The sequence below is a fragment of the Tursiops truncatus genome, chromosome 13 (genome assembly GCF_011762595.2).
Source record: "Tursiops truncatus isolate mTurTru1 chromosome 13, mTurTru1.mat.Y, whole genome shotgun sequence".
Lineage (NCBI taxonomy): Eukaryota > Metazoa > Chordata > Mammalia > Artiodactyla > Delphinidae > Tursiops > Tursiops truncatus.
The window spans coordinates 13,597,215-13,610,530 of record NC_047046.1 but is presented as its reverse complement, the minus strand read 5'-3'; positions in this window follow the sequence as shown (position 1 = coordinate 13,610,530).

Below are 13,316 nucleotides of genomic sequence, written 5' to 3'. Positions count from 1 at the left end.
GCATCTGATATCATGTGTTGGCAATGAGGTTGTGGGTGACTATTTGTGAAAATGCATGATGAGTGTAGTACATGTGTGTTTCAGTTTCAGCTTAAGTGGAAATTTAAGAAACAACAGAGTGATATGTTTATAAGCACCTGATCTTGAGAGGACTGCTCAAAGCCACCACCAGACTCTAACACTTAATGTCTGTGGGGTCTTGGACAAGTAACTTCTCCTCTCCGTGACTTGATTTCTCCTTCTGAAAAATGGGTATAATATTAAAACTTACTTCCTGGGGTTGATGGAAAGATTAAATGCATGTGAAGGACAGAGCTATATATACCAGCTATGTACGTGCCTGTCTATTTTATGTGTATTTTATGCACGAAGCATGTGCAAATGCCATGTGCCGTCTTTCTTTCCACATTTTGCAAATTGCTTTGTTCCCTGTGGTTTGGCTTGCATTCCCCAAGTAAACCATCAGAAGCAAAAAATAGAAGATGGTATCTTGGAAGCACAGCACTGGACAACCTGGGCTTTGGAAGACCCTGGAGGAATTAGCTTTCCCGACCTTCCAATGCCTACATTCTCCTACTCAACATCTTGTAATCAGACATTTGAGACAAACCCTTGCAGCTTCAAAGCATGACTCATAATGGCCTGGGTTGCACATTTCAGTCAATGACCCAAGAGTGTGGCCTCACTTTGAGGAGGATTAAACCTTCCATTGTGGTGGGGGAGCGGTGGGTGGTGGAAAGGAAGGATGTGAAGAAACAGTTGCATTTCAGTCCACTCTAACCTCTCCATCTTGGGCTCTGTCCTTGGCACGCTATTGGGGAATTTGCTAGAGAAGGGGAACATTTGAGTCCATTACTTTAAAAGCAGCAGAAAATAGACTCTGGGAAAAAAAAAATTGTGCCTTGGCTACAGGAACTTAATGGGCCATTTTGGTCTCTGCCTGCTGCCTGGCTGAGGGTGTCAGGAGCCATGCTCTCAGCTTGCAAAAAAATATGTCATCAAGAAGTGTTCCAGTAATGGAGAGTTAATGGAACTGGGAGCCAGAGTTATAACAAAAGGGCCTTAAAAGGGGGGTGGGGTATAATTTATTAACAGCAATATATGGAGCAGGGAGCCTGCAACATTTATGAGAAAAGAAAATGGGACCTTTCACAAGATCCAAGGTTTCTGCTCTCTATAGGCTCGGGAAACACTCATTGGCGAGACCCAGGCACCGCCCCTTTCTCTGTAGCACTCCAACCACTCTTCAGAAGGAAGAGAGTGGCATCTCTGCTAACTGAGGTCTGGGGATCAGGGGCGTCTGCTCTGATTCTCCCAGGGATGGAGAAGTTTCTGTTTATGAAAGGATGTTGACGTCCTTATCCGTGGAACATGGTACCAGCGACTTCAAGTGGTTGGGGTATTTTTCTCCTAACTTGGTATATTAGCCAGGGCTCTGTTGGGTGTGAGTTAAAGAGGCAGAGTTCACAACGGCCTAAGACTGAGAAAAAAATGGAGTGTGGGTCTTATTTCAGACTTGGTCCAGAGTATATTGGTCTTATTTGGAAGCAGATCTTGAGATGAAGAGATGTGTACAAATAGCTTATTTGGGAGATGATCCCAGGAAACTGTGGTTAGATAGTGGAAACATGAGGGAAGAGAAGGAAGATGATGAAGAGTGTTCATTATCAAGCTAGTTGAAGTGCGGACAGATAGAGCTTAACTTATTGGATCCAAACTCTGGGTGATATTATAGAACATCTCTTCAAATTGAGAGGCAAGGGAGCCGGGAAAGTTATTCATTCAATCCCCACAGTCATTGGTTGAGGGCTGCCGCTGGGGTGTTTATTCTCTGGCATTCCTGGCTTCTCCTGTATGACGCCATGGGTACTCCTGTGGCCAGGGACCGGTGGAGGCACCCTTCAGGCAGAGGGCTGCAGCTGTTTTCTGTAAAGAACTGTCAGCATGTAAAGGTAGCCGAGGACCTGTGGATATACCATCCGTAGCACCGGCCAGGGCGGGGTAAGTACTAATCGACTTCACTGATTGAAAAGTTCAAGCTTGGACTAGCTTCAGGCATGGGTAGATCCAGGGGGTAACAGAGCGTTATCAGGACTTGGTCTGTAGCGTTTCATTATTGGTTTTTCTTTTCTCAACATCAGCTCCATTCTTAGGCGGGATTGCTCACATGATGGTACATTGCCTGCCAGTAGCTATATGCTTTTATCCAATTCAGAAGCCCGAGTGGAAAAAAAGCCCCAATTTTTCCCCTCAAACAATTTCACCAGCAGTCCTAGAATGTATTCATGTTGGCTCAGCTTGGTTAGTTAATTGTAAAATGTTTAACAAGTAATTTAATCTACCTGGGCCCCCGAGTCTTCACTTGCACAAGAACGCTGTAACCCTGTCTTCAGCTTCCAAAATCATTTGGTTGTAAGTGGCCCCCATTCTATTTCATCAAGGAATCCTCTTGATTTTCAAGGCACTTTATTTTCAAGGCAAGCATGATTCCAAGTGTTATCCTTGGACTTAGTTCAGTCATTCTTTCTATATATGTTCTTCCTGAGTAATCCCTCCATTCCCTTGCTAAGCATCCACTTCTGAGTAGATGGCTTTCCAAATTGACCTTGTGAAGCTCCTACATCAGGACTGTTGGGATAACAAGTGACAGAAAAATCCAATTAAAATTGTGTTTGTATGCATATACCTACACATATACTTACATATATACATATCTACATAAATATGTTCATATATTTATATATACATATATATACACACACACACACACACATATATATATACACATTCATATGTTCACATAACTAAGACAGGAGCTAGCTGTGGTTTCTGTCTTGGCTTTATTCCAGGTCTCACAGAGAGTCATCCATCATTCACTTTCCGTTCCTTTGGTTTTCTCCATTCTCAGACATCATATCTCCTCATGAACACAAGATTCCCCCAGTAGCACCAGTCCCACATTCTCTCACTTTCATTCGAAGAGAACAGAGTTTGTTTTGCCAAAGGCTCGAACAGAAGTGCCAGAATTCCTTCTCACCCGCTCCGATTGAGCTGACTGGAGTCACATGACCATTCCTGGACCAATCACTGGTCTTGGAAGAACCTGATGGTCTGATTGGCCAGCCTTGGATTACATATTCCCTCTTGATTCAGACAGTGGGCTTAGTTTAACCAGAATCACACAGACTGAAAATAGGGGAGAGCTGTTTCTGGAAATAGGAAGACTCATGTCATCCTCACTTCTCCTTTGCAGCATTAATTTATTTTCACTGTTTTGTGCTACACACATTCGTCACTAAATCAGCGTCTAAATGCACAATCACATCACTAGACTCATTGTCTCTGGTCAGCTGTCCTCTGATGTATTATCTAACATGTTACATCATAGGGTTTCCGCATCCTTCCCACCTATTGAGGACACATATGTTCTTATTCTTTTTGATATCCTTGGCATCTAGCACAGAGGCTGGCATTTATTGGGCAGGCAAGAAATCTTTGAGAGACAAAAAGAAGAGAGAAACACAGGAAGAAATAAAGGATTCTGAATTTTAAGCCCCAAACTCCCTTCCAAGCTAGCAATTTGTACTTGGATGTTGTCCTGGTGACATGCAATATGGTAACACTGCACTTTCAACTCATCAAGGTTACCGTCTTGTTTTCCAGACCATTACCCATTGCCCACTTTGCTCTCTTTGACCTCAGGACATCCTGCCAGAGGTTTGATCTGGTGGATATAGGCTTCGTGTTTCAGAAGCTCACAAACCCTTTGAAATCATGTAAAATGTTATGCATGTGTCTCTGTGAATTGACTTGAGGTGTTGGGTCCATAGATTGCATCACGCTAACCTAGGAGTCCAAAAGCCAAACCTGTTAAGAAAAAATTACTGACGCCCTAAAATGGAAGTCATTTCAGTTTTAGGTAGCCCAGTATTTGAGAAGACACAAAATAGGCATCTTGCCTTTTCCAAGCAGGTACCCAAAGGGACAGTCAAATCTCAGTGCATAATTTTCTTTTCCTATTGACTGTTTATCACAGGGCTTTGTCACATTTATCAGAGAAGGGAACTAATGATTATTCCTCCTCTACATACAGCTTCCTCAGATCTTACTTGACTACTTTTCAAGTTTGAGTGATAATTCATGGCAATTCATTGTATCTGCTTCATAATTTCCAGTTATTAGAGCCTTTTCTCATAAACTGTTCAACTTTATCTTCCCACAAAATTCCAGTGTTGGAGTAAAGATTGACCCAAGTAAGAATGGCCTTGGATTCCTTCTTTCTTTCTTTCTTTCTTTTGGCTGCATTGGGTCTTTGTTGCTGCGTGCGGGCTTTCTCTGGTTGTGGCGAGTGGGGGCTACTCTTCATTGTGGTGTGTGGGCTTCTCATCGCAGTGGTTTCTCTAGTTGCGGAGCATGGGCTCTAGGTGTGAGGGCTTCAGTAGTTGTGGCGCACGGTCTTAGTTGCGCCACAGCATGTGGGATCTTCCCAGACCAGGGCTCGAACCCGTGTCCCCTGCATTGGCAGGTGGATGGATTCTTAACCACTGCACCACCAGGGGGGTCCTGGCCTTGGCTTCTAAATGACCTTCTGGTTATTGACTCTCTGAGGTCTGATTTTCTACTATATCCATTAGGAAAGTGTTCAGCTGCAAGTAAAAGGGAACCTAATATATGGCTTAAACATATTTTCCTTACATCACAAGAAATGAGAGGGTAGGTGGTAGTTAATCTTGGCTCAACTACTTTGTAGGTAAGATTCTGTTTATCTTCCTTTGCTTTATGGGTTGATTTTTTAAAAATTGAAGTATAGTTGCTGTACAATATTATATAAATTACAGGTGTACAATATAGTGATTCACAATTTTTAAAGGTTATACTCCATTTATAGTTATTGTAAAATTTTAACATATTGGCTGTGTTCCCCATGTTGTACAATATATCCTTGTAGCTTATTTTATACCTAATAGTTTGTACCTCTTACTCCCCTACACCTATATTGCCCCTCCCCTTTTCCCTCCCCCCACTGGTAACCACTAGTTTATTCTTTATACCTGTGAATCTTCTTCTCATGTTATATTCTCTAGTTTTCTGTATTTTTTAGATTTCACATATAAGTGACATCATACAGTATTTGTCTTTCTCTGTCGGACTTATTTCACTTAGCATAATGCCCTCCAAATCCATTCCTGTTGCCGCAAATGGCAAAATTTCATCCTTTTTTAATGGCTGAGTAATATTCCATTGTGTATATACACACACACACACACACACACACACACACACATATGTACACCACATCTTTATCCATTCATCTACTGATGGTCACTTAGGTTGCTTCCATATCTTGGCAATTCTAAATAATGCTGCTATGAACATTGGGGTGAATATATCTTTTCTAATTACTGTGTTTTTTTTTTTTCTCTCTGATATTTATCCAGGAGCAGAATTGCTAGGTCATAGGGTAGTTCTATTTCTCATTTTTGAGGAACCTCCATACTGTTTTCCATAGTGACTGCACCAGTTTACATTCCCACCACATGGGTTGATTTTTTTATCCCAAGGCTTGTTGCCTCATGTTTCAAAATGGTTGCTGAAGCACCAGACATATGCCCACGTTGAAGGAAAAGAAGAGGGGTGGAAGAAGGGCTGTGTTAGCTATGTCAATCCCTTATGATTAGAAAAGCAAATATTTTCCTAGACACTACCACCTCCTTCAGTAGACTTATACTTATACTGTATTGGTCTGCGCTTGGTCATCTTTGAGCTTATGCTAGCTGCAAGGAAGATTGTGAAAGTGAAGGATAAGCTTGTCATGTTTGCCTTTAGCTTAATCATGGTCCACCTGGCTTGGAGTGTAGTCACACCATGCCACCCTCTGGAATATCATACTGTGTCACTCCATGTCACTTTGAGTGAAAGCTAAAGTCTTTATGGTGGCCTGCAAGACCTACAAATTATGGCTCCCATGTCATTTCTGACCTCATCCCTTTTTGCTCACTCCCTGTCGCAAATCATTCCAGCCACACTGGCCTCCTGGGTCCCTCTCCAGCCCCTTTGCATAGCCATTCCACATGGAATGTTCTTCCCAAGACCAGCATGGTCTCCTCACTTCCATCATGTCTTTGTTAACTGTTACCTTCTCCATCAGGCCAACTATTAACACCCCTTCCATTCCTGATCTGTGTTACCAGTATATTAATTTCCTGTAGCTACTGCAACAAAGCACCACAAACTGAATGGTTTAAAATACTGAAATTTATTGTCTCACGATTCTGGAAGCTGGAAGACCATAGTCAAGGTGTTGGCAGGCTGTGAGGAAGAATCTTTTCTTTTTATTTATTTCTTTTTTAAAATTTAGTTTATTGAAGTCTAGTTGATTTACAATGTTGTGTTCATTTCTGCTGTACTGCAAAGTGATTCAGTTATACATACACATACATTCTTTTTCAGATTCTTTTCCATTATGGTTTATCACAGGATATTGACTATAGTTCTCTGTGTTACACAGCAGGACCACGTTGTTCATCCATTCTATATATGAGTTTGCATCTGCTAATCCCAAACTCCCAATCCATCCCTCCCCCACCCCCCTCCCCCTGGCAACCACAAGTCTGAGGAAGAACCTTTTCCATGCCTCACTCTTAGCTCCTGGTGGTTTCTGACAATCCGTGGCGTTCCTTGCTTGTAGATGCGTACCTCCACCCTCTGCCTCCATCATCACATGCACTTCTATATGCGTCTCTGTCCATATCTCCCTCTTCTCATAAAGACACCAGTCATTGGCTTAGGGCTCACCCTAAACCAGTATGATCTCATCTTAACATGATTACATCTGCAGAGACTATTTCCAAAAGTTCACTTTATGAGATTCTGGTGGGCGTGAATTTGGGGGGATACTACTCAAAGCAGTGCATCCCGTTTTACTTTTTATTTTCTTCTAAGACCACTGTATACCTTCTAGCTTTTTTTTTTTTTAGGCAGGCCAAGGGAATTGCTTATTCTCAAAGCTCTAAGCCCTAAACAAACCCACACCCTTTAAAGAGGCTCAGAGGTGGGAAGGAGGATGGGACCACAGATCCCAATTGCTGGAGTATCTTCTCCACGCGTCATGACAACCAGGTACCAGCTTTTATCCTGTGCCCGCATCCAGGGAGCCCTTGTCCTGTGCTCTCCACCCCCACAGAAAGCAGGGCCCAGGAAGTCACATGTTTGTTGTTGCTTGTGTTACTGAATATCCATGAAGTGCAAAACGGGACCGTGACCTAATGAGGTGTTAACCCCGCCTCAGTACTACACATCGGCCGTGAAAGCAGTCTCTTCTTGGCCAGGACTATTCCAAGGAGATTCAGGAAGTATTTGAGACTCCAGAAGAATGGCTGGAAATCAGGGACTCTTCGGATGGACCTCTCTGAGAGCTCAGGGCAGGAGTCGTGGACCGGGAGCCCCCTGAATGCACCAGAGAATCTCCCCTGTGGCTGTTCCCCCCAACCCTGCTAAGACTTACCCAGCGCTGGAAGGAACAAGGGCTCGGGAGTCTACGGATCTGGGTTTACATCCCAGCTCTGTCGCCAGGACGCGTGAGACAAATCACTTGTCCCTCTGAGCTTCAGTCTCCACATCTATAAAATGGAAATAATTATTGTAAATATCTCCCAGTGTTGTGAAACAACAATAAGATAATATTCATATGTAAAGCCCTTGCTTCATAGCGGATACCTGCTAGCTCATAGACCTTGCTTCATAGCAGATACTTGCTAGCTCAGGACTACTCTTACCTTTATTGCTTTTCTTAGCGTGATTTGGTAATATTGGAAGACAACTTGGGTGGAGGAAACTAAGAACTGTCAGCCTGATCCATTGAACTCTGCTCCTCAGAGAGTGGAGAAACGGGACTGGATATTCAAATAAGCACTGTTTATTGCCTGCCCTCTGTTAAGCACTTTATATGCCTTGTCCCAATATTTCTAGCAACAACCCCCTGGGGTAGACCTTATTAGCCTCATGGAGGAAACGGAGGGTCAGAGAAGTTAAAAACCTGGCCAATGTTCAACAGCTGCCGGGAAGTGACACGTTCAGGATTTGAGCCTTGTTCACATGACGTCAGGTGCCAGGCTTGTCCCATGACGCGAGGCCCGGACCCCATGTTCTCTACACACCTTAGTTTTTAATCGGTCCCGGGGGTGGAAGGTCAGGGGTCCTGGCACCCTAATCCAGTCCTTGCTCTGGTTTTCCCACGAGAGCTTTGATCACCTTGTGTGTCCACTGCATCCCGGCTCCAGTCGTTGGGAGGTCATCGTCCCCCACTACCTGGGGACTCCAGGGACCAGCAGCTGTGTGGGCTTTGCCTGTAAAGCAGTTTGATGATGTGTTAAGTGTCACTGCTTAATGAGCTGCAGGACCAAACACTCAGGGTAGAGACGAGGGAGGCCGACGCGGCCCCCAGACACATGGTCCTGCCCAAATTCAGTTGTAAACGTCACAACCAAGGGTGGGCCTGGAGCCTCCTGCTTGGAGAACCCCGACTTCCGTTGCCCCATTGGCCTCTGACTAATCCACTCCCCACTCAACAGCTTGCCCCCACTTCCTCCCCAGTCCTCCAGTCCCCCCAGCCCATCCTCAGGCTTGTCGCCATGGGAGGTCTCTTCTTACAACAGGGCAAAGCAATTAAGGACAGACGGTGCAAATTAAACCAGGAAGAATGAGTTTCCTCCAGCGCCAGAGAAATATTTGGGGCCTTGCTTCAGAGGAGAAGCCAGGAGGAGAGATGGATGGTGGATGAGTGGTGAAGATGGAGGCTGATGGGATAGGACCAGGCTGCAGGAAGGAGAGAAGAGATGTGTCTCTGGATGGAAGGTTAAAGTGGAAAGACTAAGTGAAGGGAGAATGGCAGAGCCATTCATTCGTTCATTCGTTCGCCTATCCACCCATTGATTCATCACCCGTCCACCCATTCATCATTCATCCATCCACCCATTCATTCATTCATCAACTACCCATTCATTCACCCATTCTCCCATTCATCCATCCGTCCATTCATTCACTCCTGCATCAATCCACCCATTTGTTCGTGTGTCAAACATTGACCTAGGTGTTTTAAATCCAAGGGCAAATTGGAGAGCATAATGAATTGATTAGGAACAAGGGCTTTGGAATGAATGGATATGGCTGGTTCCGTCATTCGTTACTGGGGTAAGCGTTGGCAAAAGACCCAAACTCTCATGCTTCAGTTTCTGTAAAATGGGGATAGAATGCATTTGTCTTGCCAGGGCTTTGGGGGAGAATTAAATGATATAATTGATGCAAAATGAACATTGCTTTGCTTTTAAGTAGATGCTCAAGAAATTTAATACATCATGTATAGGGTCCTCTGTGTGTGTCTGTTGAATGAATAATGATGTTTGTGCTTATGTTTCTAAGTGTTTTATATACATTAATTTATATAGTTCTCAGAAATACATGAGGAAGTCATTATTACCCTCTTTGTTTCTTTTGAAATAGAAACCCAGGCACCTAAAGGTTGTGTTATCTTCCAAGATCACACAGCTATTAAGTAGCAGAGGTAGCATTTGAACCTAGGGAGTTTAGCTTCAGAAACCGTGCATCTAAAGGCCAAAGTACCCTGTCTTCTGGTGATGCTGGAGAAAAAAGAATTCTATGATACCTTATGTGTTTAAGAACTAGGGATTGGGTCAGAGGGTCTTTAGAGATCTCTTAAAAGAATTCTATTCAATGATCCCCTACCTCCACCCCCCGCCCATGGCTGGGTATGGACACACACACACGCTTGTGTGCGCATGCTTTGGCCTCTGCTGACCTCCAGCTGCTACCCTCTACATGCCCTGCAGCGGTGGCTGTTTACTGGGAAGGGGTGGACGGAGCTGCTGTGTGGATGCCTAAAGCAAAGGCTGCTGACCCCTGTAACCCCAATTCCATCCCACACTGCCCTCCTCCTCCCCGCTTCCCCCCTTCCTTCCCTCCCTCCAGGGCCCGGTGCAAACACGGCATCCAATTTGTTACCTACACAGGAAGGTCAGGGCCCTGCTGGCCCTTGCACTTTTCTCAGCGTAGGTCACTTGACTGTGGCTTGCTTGTTTTTCTCTCTGTTCTTTGAAAGCGTCAGTGGGAGCTGGAGAAGGATCTGGGACCAGACGGTGACCTCTGACTATAAGAAATTTACTGGAGAGGGTGCTTTTCTAGAGTCCTGCATAGGTGTCAAAGCTGTCTAGGCAAGACTGTGGTGGAAGGATTTTGATGGGGAATTTGGGGTCCACCATAGATTGCAGGACAGACAAATTGCACTTCCTAAACGAATCGAAGTTCACAGACAAAACATGTGTGATATTGTGTCTATCTGTGTGTGTGCATGCTTGGTGTGTGTGCCTGCACAAGTTGTGTGCTCATCTGGGCATTTTTCTGGCCAGAGGCTTCATGGATGTCATCAGAATTTCAAATGGATTTGAGTCTCCATTGGGGTCAAGGTCCACTGGCTTAACGTCAAGGGAAGCTGAAAGGAAAAATTCTGAAGTGATTTAGGAAAATGAAAGACCAAGGAAAAATCCCATGGACTCACAGAGTCCAAGCACCATATTATTTGGTCCAAAGACCCCACTTCAAATACCTACCGGGACGCAACATGAATGTAAACAAATGACTCCAGCCAAGTGTAAGAAGACTCTTAGTGTCCAGGAGATGATATGGCATCAGTGAGACTGTAGTAAACCAGATAGTAAAGAACAGTGCACGTCCCCAGTGAGGAGCCACCATCATTGCATCCATTGTCGACATATTGGAGTGAGGCCCCAACTTTGCTGGATCTTCCAGATCTTTTGAGCAAAATCAGAAATCCAGGCTTCTGTCTGAAATGTCCCAAATTAAAACATGTAAATGTATGTTAAATTAAAAATAGAATATTGTGAAAGCCAACCAATGGGTAGGCCTGATCCACCCTGTGAGCCTCTAGTTTTGAACATCCAACAATATGTCTCCATGATTTTCCAGGAAGAGAATTGCAAACCAGAAAAGGGAAGGGGTCTGTCCATCCAAGATCACATAAAATGAATGCATGACAGAATCAAGACTCAAAAGGCCGCTCTCCCTTTTTTTTTTTTTTGCTGCGTTGGGTCTTTGTTGCTGAGCGTGGGCTTTCTCTAGTTGCGGCGAGCAGGGGCCCCTCTTCGTTGCTGCGTGCGGGCTTCTCATTGCGGTGGCTTCTCTTGTTGCGGAGTATGGGCTCTAGGTGCACGGGCTTCAGTAGTTGTGGTGCACAAGCTCAGTAGTTGTGGCTCGTGGACCCTGGAATGCAGGCTCAGTTGTGGCTCACAGGCTTAGTTGCTCCACGGCATGTGGCATCTTCCTGGACCAGGATTCAAACCCATGTCCCCTGCACTGGCAGGCGGATTCCTCACCACTGCACCACCAGGGAAGTCCAAAAGTCAGCTCTCTTAAGTCACAGCCCTTGTTTCTGCTACTCTAACATGGTGCTTAGGGAATAACTTCTCACTTCCTTCTCTGTTGTTTCAGCTTCTCCAAGGAAGGTCAACAGTTATGTAGGCCTAGATAATAGACATAGTTGCTTCTTACTTATGCATCCCAGGGATTTATGGGAGATCTATTGCATGGGTGCCCTCAATTCTCCCATTTAGAGCAAAGGCCTTTTGCCTCACACCTTGACTCTGGGCTTGGGCTTGGCCATGTGATTTGCTTTGGCTAAAGGGGACTTAGCAGATGTGATACCAGCCAAGGCTTGAAGAGCACTAACTGATTTCAGTTTACTTTGCTCACTCTTAGACCCCTGCCATCACCTTGTGATCTAACATGGGGTAGCCTGTTGGAAGCATGTGAGAAACATATGGAGATGAACTGAGGCCATTCTACGTACACCAGCCAGTCCCCAACTAACCCCCCAACTGACTGTATTCACAAAAACAAGCCCAGCCCAAATCACCCAAACTCAGCTCAGAACAGTAAGACCATCCAGCCTTCTCATAGACTCATGAGAAATTAATACACAGTTGCCATTTTCAGCCACTAAGCTTTGGGGGTTTATGTTACACAGCAGTAGCTAACTGATTCAAGTAGGGGGTGTAAGGATTATTCACTTAATGACTCAGTGGTGGAGAGTGTTGAATCTACTCCTTCCCACCCTCAATATTTGATTTCAATCTCCTGTCTTTGCTTAGTGAAACTCGATAGTGAACACTCATTTGAATAAAGACATATCACCTTCTGTGTACCAGGCACTGTACTAGCTGTTCTCCCATCTGTTAAGTACATGCATTACCCTAAGAAATGTAATTAACATAGCCACTCAGGTAGTCAGGCTTCTTATAGAGATCCCTGCTATCATACAGACTTGGTTTGGAGTCCCACTGCTATCTTTTCTTTTCTTTTCTTTTTTTGGCCACACTGCGTGGCTTGCAGGATCTTAGTTCCCCGACCAGGGAACCTAGGCCCTGGCAGTGAAAACACTGAGTCCTAACCACTGGACCACTAGGGAATCCCCCCCACAGCTATTTAGAGTTGCGATTTTAAACAAGTAACCCACCTCAGTCTAATTACTTGAAAAATGGGGATGAGAATCTCTATCTTATTATAAAGAGTGAATCAGGTAATGAATCAGATAGGGATTCATTCAGTTGCAAGTAACAGAAATCATAAAGACATTTCATTATCGTATACAAGGAATCTGGAGGTCAACATCTGCTGGGATTGGTTTAAGGAAGAAATGATCAGGGTACCATCTTTGTGATTCTCTTGGCCTTTACCTCATGGTCATAAAGTGTTTGCTGCAGCTCCAGAAATTATATTCACATTCAAGGTACCAGATAGGGGAAATTCAGACTCTTCAGGAAAGTAAAGTCTCTCCTGGAAGCTACCTGCAGCCTCTCCTTAGATTTCATTGGTCTGTGACTCATGATGAGTTATATATGCAAGGGAGGCTGAGAAAGGAAGTATTTGGCCATTAGCATCCTTTAGAATTGGAGGCATGAACAGGAGATGAGGTTGGGAGCAGAGGGTGTGTTAGCCGAGCAATGGTGTTTTCCGTAGAGCATCCAAAGATCCCTGGCATAGAATGGGTTCGCAGGAACTGGTTACTTTTACTTTCCACAATAATGTACTTCTTTAACTTGGAATTTAATAGTGGCTTTAAAGGCAGAAATAGGATTTTTTTCTGCTTTGTGTTTTAAGGCACATTAGATTTCAGGGTATTTTCCCAGATCTGGAAGAACCAGGCTGGGACATTTTCTGGACTCACAATTTCTCCCCATGGTCATGTTGATAATTCTTGTATCCCTTCCTCTGGTCCCAACTTTGGG